Here is a 6,000-nt window from a genome sequence, read left to right as displayed (position 1 = left end):
TTGTTAAACTGTGTGCTAGAGAGAAACAAGAAAGTAAGACTGTCTATAAGAAATGATTACACATGGAAATGCTGAATAAAACGAAGTGGAATTCCCTGGTGGTCCAGTGGGTAGGACCCTACATGTCTACTGCAGGGGACATGGGTTTGATCCTCTGGTCTAGTACTAAAATCCACATGCTTTGCAGTGCAGCCAAAAAAAAATGGTGGGGGGGATTTTCTCATGAGTCTCACTCAACAACTTCTCCTCAAGAGTAGCTCCTGTTTGGGAAATGTCATCATTTAGCTGGTCACTTGAGGGACTTCCCTGGTGGTCTAGTGGTTAGGACTCTGTGTTCCCATTGCAGGGGGCCTGGGTTTGATCCCCAGTTAAGGAATTAGATCGCACAAGCTGCAGTAAGAACCGGCCTGCCTCATCAAAGGTCCTGCACATGGCAACGGAGATCCCGCGTGCCGCAAGTCAGACCTGGTGTAGCCAAAAAAGAAAAAGTTAAAAAACCAGGTCATTGGAAAAGCAAAGAATCCAGGATCTGCGAGTGAGGAAAGGGGGGAAAAGAAGAAAGTATATGAAGTGGGCAGTCCGAGTCTCTGTTGCAGGTCCCAACCCAAATCCCTTCTGTCTCTTCCAGCCCAGACTCCACCTAGCAGCTAGAGTGATTGCTTAAATTTTAAGGCGCTGCCTTTACAGAGTGGGGAAAAAAAAAAAAAATCTAGCAGTGTAGCTGATAATACAGTGAAAAATAAGTCTCCCTCTAACTCCTACTTCCCACCCGCACAGCCCAGAAATAATCTCTGGACTTGCCACCTATGAAGCAGACCACAGCGTTTTCCTGCTGAAGACGCTTCCCCGGGTCCCAGAGTCTGCTCTTGGACCCTGCCATCCTTTCTGCCCTCGGTTCATCCTGCTGTCCTCCTGGCTCCTAGGGGAGCCTTTCTGGCTTCCACTCAGTTACTGAGGGCAGTGCTCCGTGGCCCTTCCCCTGCTGTTCTCTCTGCCTGGAATACTCTTCAGGGCTCAGTTCAGTTCCATCTTGTTCAGCAGCAAGTCTTTCTTTTTAAGTCCAACCCTGTTCACAGTATCAAGCCCTCCACCCTCCAGTCAGGGACCCAAACCCCTGCACCACTGAATTCCACCGCTCTACTGTCAACCCCCAAGAACCCGATGGGGTCAGCCCCCTGTCGGAAGGTGGGAAGGGCTCCTGCCCAAACATGGATGAGCTTAGAAGCTGAGGGATCATTCATTTCCTGACTATGTATCAGGGCAATTCCCTGATGGTCCAGTGGTTAGGATGCTAAGCTTCTACTACAAGGCCACCTGAGGTGAAGAGCCAACGCCAACTCATTGCAAAAGACCCTGATGCTGGGAAAGATTGAAGGCAAAAGGAAAGAGGGGTGGCAGAGGATAAGATGGTTAGATAGCATCATTGATTCAATGAACATCCATTTGAACAAACTCCGGGAGATAGTGAAAGACAGAGAAGCCTGGTATGCTGATACGCATGGGGTCGCAAAGAGTCGGACACAACTGACTGAAGTGAACAAAACCAAAAACAAAACAAAACTGCAAGGGGCATGAGTTTGATCACTGATCAGGGAAATAAAATCCTGTAAGACAGGAGTCTGTATATTGTCACCCTGCTTATTTAACTTCTATGCAGAGTACATCATGAGAAACGCTGGGATGGAAGAAGCACAAGCTGGAATCAAGATTGCGGGGAGAAATATCAATAACCTTAGATATGCAGATGACACCACCCTTATGGCAGAAAGTGAAGAGGAACTAAAAAGCCTCTTGATGAAAGTGAAAGTGGAGAGTGAAAAAGTTGGCTTAAAGCTTGACATTCAGAAAACGAAGATTATGGCATCCGGTCCCATCACTTCATGGGAAATAGATGGGGAAGCAGTGGAAACGGTGTCAGACTTTATTTTTCTGGGCTCCAAAATCACTACAGATGATGACTGCAGCCATGAAATTAAAAGACGCTTACTCCTTGGAAGGAAAGTTATGACCAACCTAGACAGCATATTCAAAAGCAGAGACATTACTTTGCCAACAAAGATCCGTCTAGTCAAGGCTATGGTTTTTCCAGTAGTCATGTATGGATGTGAGAATTGGACTGTGAAGAAGGCTGACCACCGAAGAATTGATGCTTTTGAACTGTGGTGTTGGAGAAGACTCTTGAGAGTCCCTTGGACTGCAAGGAGATCCAACCAGTCCATTCTGAAGGAGACCAGCCCTGGGATTTCTTTGGAAGGAATGATGCTAAAGCTGAAACTCCGGTACTTTGGCCACCTCATGCAAAGAGTTGACTCATTGGAAAAGACTCTGATGGTGGGAGGGATTGGGGGCAGGAGGAGAAGAGGAACGACAGAGGATGAGATGGCTGGATGGCATCACTGACTCGATGAATGTGAGTCTGGGTGAACTCCGGGAGTTGGTGATGGACAGGGAGGCCTGGCGTGCTGCAATTCATGGGGTCGCAAAGGATTGGATACGACTGAGCGACTGAACTGAACTGAAGACAGGAGGCATGACCAAAAAAAACCAATATCAGATGCTGTCTCCTATGACCTGGTATCAGAAAGATACAAGAGAATGAGATCATCATGTTCTCCTGGAACCTGCAGACCAGATTGAGGAGATAGGCAATGAACAAGAAAATGAACCAATAAGATTATTCCAGGCTGCAGTTCCATGAAGGGCATAAATAGGGGATATAGCAGAAGGTTTGGGAGTGGAGGAGGGCATGCCAGAATGTGTGGTCAGGGAAGCCATCTCAGAGCCCTGAAAGATAAGAAGGTGCCAGGGAAGGAGCCAGGGAGAGAAAGTTCTAGTAGAACAAACAGCATGTGCAAAGGCCCTGAGGTCTCAGAGAGTGGTCCAGCCAAGCACAGGGAAGGAAAAGGTGAACATAGCTGAGTGAAGCTGAGCTGCACACTGACTTACGCTGGGGTTTATTCTAAGAGCCTTAGGAGGATTTTCAGCAGGACAGTGGCATGATCTGATTTGATTTATGAGGAAGCCGGCTATGGGACCTGAACTTTGTGAGTCCTTTGAGTGGTTTCTGTAATTTTCCATTTGCAGTGTTGTCTTGGGATAGTGTTATTTTTGGTTTTCTGGGCAACTTGGTTAAACCAACAGCGGGATTTATTTTATGCATGTGGAGCAGGCGAGCAAGTCTCAGCAAATTTCCTACCTGCTTCTCTATGACCTTGGGGGTTGTATCTTCCAGGAGAGACACTCATACCCCCTGAATGGTAGACTCTTCATCCTTGACATTGCGCCATTCAGCACCTCTCCAACTTGCCTTCCACTGACAGCAGATGCATCAATCAGGGCTCTCCAGGAAAACAGAACCAACAGGAAATAAGTGATAGATAGGGAGGGAGGTGGATGGATGGATAGATGAGAGAGAGAAATAGAATGATAATGAAACCTTTAAGCCAGCCTGGACTCTTGCTCTGGGCAACTCTGTGTGTTTTGGGAGTATCAACTATCTTTTGCTTGAAAATGAAGGCATTTGACTGACACTGAGTAGGTCTGAATTTGGGAAAGAAGAAAATTCCAGGCACCCGTTTCCCAATCCAGGCCTAGAGGCTGGTGTGAGAAGGCGGATGGAGCCTGGACCTCTCCCTTCTGCTGTCTGACCCTCAGCATGTGCTCAGCGACTATCAGTGAGGTTCACGACCAAAGTGACCTGGGCCTTACGGGGCAGGAGATGCTGCACCACGTTGGTGGCTGTGGGGCCTCTAGTGGAGTTACTGGCTCCCCAGTTGCAAGTCTTGGCTGTGCAATCTTGGCTTTTTCTTAATCAGGTACTATAAGATCACAGTGAAGGGTCTGACTCTTCCCACAGAGCCTGCTGAACTCTGACCCCACAGCCCTTCATAGCCTCCTGCTTCTCTGTTTTGGTGGTTTGTGTGGTCAGATGACACCCAGCCACAGAGACAGGCAAAATAAGCCCCAGGGGAAACAAAGACTCCCACACATCCTGCCTCGAATAAAGGGCAGAGGGAGGCCCTGCCTGTTGAACGGTCTCACCACTGTTCCCAGGCTTCAAAGTGTGTGCGTGTGTTAGCATGTGTGCAAATCACACCAGGTTCATGCTGAGCATGCTGGGGGTTTGAAAGCCAGCTCTCTGACTAGTCTGGACTTTGGTTCAAGCCTTTGCCCTGGACAGTCAGTCAGGGGGCAGACCCCCCAGCTGAGTTCCCTATGGATGTAGCTCAGAATCAGCACCGTCCCGAGGGACCTTGACCTTCAATCTGAAGAGCATGATTGCTTTCGTTTGGGTTCCCTCAAAAGCAAGCCTTGAGATGAGAATTGGGTAAAGTACTTTGTTTGCAATGTGATCCCCAAAAGCATGGGGTGGAAAATGAGACAACGAGAGGAAAGAAAATCACTGGTGTATATTAATAAGCCACTTCTGGCTTTGGGAAACTGGGGTTCAGTCCTAGTGGGAACCCTCTGAGAGGCTCTGTGCTTGGAGTTATTTCACCAGGGGGAAAGGAAGCTGTGCTGTATTTGTTATTTTTTTTTTAAGTTTTATTAAGATATAACAGCCACACCATACAATTCACCTATTAAAAGTATACAACTCAGTGTTTTAAAAAACTTTTTTACAGATATGTGCAACCATCACCATGGTCAATTTTAAAAGGTTTTCAGAGCCTCAAAAAGGAATCGCACCCATTTAACCCCTTTCTACCACAACCCACCTCAGCCTACGCAACTGATAATCTACCTTCAGTGTATGTAGACTTGCCTATTCTGGCCATTTCATATGGATAGAATCATACAGTATGTGGGTTTTCGTAACTGGCTTCTTTCACTTTTCAAGGGTCAGTTGAGCTATACATCGCACGTATCTATACTCCAATCCTTTTTCATGGCTGAATAACATTCCATTGTACATATATACCCATTTGTTTCTCCATTTGGGATGTGAATACCAGGAAGCAAGGCTCACTGGGGCCATCTTGGAGGCTGCCTATGAGATGGAGCATTTATTCATCCATTCCCACCTTTGCACAGGAGAGTTGTTCCTGGGGAGATAAGTCCGTGACACTTCTGCCCCAAACCTGAACATCCTGAAGACACGTTCATGCAGAAGAACACCCTCAGGCAGAGATTCAGGAAACTGTCAGCGCGTAGTTGCTGTATTTGCAGATGTTTACAAGAGATAAGAGCAGGGTGCTGATCTGGTCTGTTATGGTGATCAAACCCATCCCACATCAGGTCTCCCGTATCCTCCTTCCTTGCTGAAAGGCCCACTGCCACCCAACATTTGCCCTCATTCAAACATCCCTCCCCTCCCCTGCCTGACCATTCTCATCTGTTCCTCCCTTAGTTGGTCAACAGCTATTTCAGTAGATTCCATAGGCTTCTTTAAATACTTAATTGATTTTTTTTTGGTTTTATGATTATATAAGCAATACACATTGCTGAAAATACAAACAAAAATATATTACTAGGAAGTAGAAGTCCCTTATAATCTCACTCTAGAAATGATCACTGTTGCTTGATTGACACATGTTCTTCAACTGGGCATAAAAATCCCACCTAAGTGGGACTTCCCTGGTGGTCCAGGGGTTAAGAATCTGCCTTCCAATGCAGGGGATGTGGGTTCGATCTCTGGTTGGGAAAATAAGATTCCATATACTGCAGGTCTACTGAGCCCTCGTGCCAAAACTAGAGCGCTTGCGTTCTCCAGCTAAGAGTTGACACAGCCAAAAGAAATAAAACAGAAGGCAAAATTCAAATTATTTAAAAAAAATTTTTTTTAAATCCCACCTACTTAAAAAAAATAAAGCGAAAAACACCTAGTCATTTACATGGCTGGGATCCAACCCTCCCTGCTATTATGTTCCTTACAGGTTTCTCTTGGCAACATATCTTGCCTGGGTGCCTCTCTAGGACAACATGTGTAGATTAGCCTCCATTTTTCACATGCATGCACAGTGCTACTTAACATGCATGTCTCACCAATTGTTTTCCCAT

At 46.4% G+C, this 6,000-nt stretch overlaps 1 non-coding gene across 1 annotated transcript; it reads left to right on the top strand.

Moving 5' to 3' along the window:
- The first annotated feature begins 303 nt into the window (after positions 1-303).
- On the top strand, positions 304-376 carry TRNAG-CCC (transfer RNA glycine (anticodon CCC)). The gene has a single exon. It is a non-coding gene; the product is annotated as a tRNA-Gly (tRNA).
- The last annotated feature ends 5,624 nt before the right edge of the window (positions 377-6,000 follow it).

The sequence above is a fragment of the Bubalus kerabau genome, chromosome 3 (genome assembly GCF_029407905.1).
Source record: "Bubalus kerabau isolate K-KA32 ecotype Philippines breed swamp buffalo chromosome 3, PCC_UOA_SB_1v2, whole genome shotgun sequence".
Taxonomy (NCBI): domain Eukaryota; kingdom Metazoa; phylum Chordata; class Mammalia; order Artiodactyla; family Bovidae; genus Bubalus; species Bubalus kerabau.
This window is presented reverse-complemented; position numbering and strand designations above follow the sequence as displayed.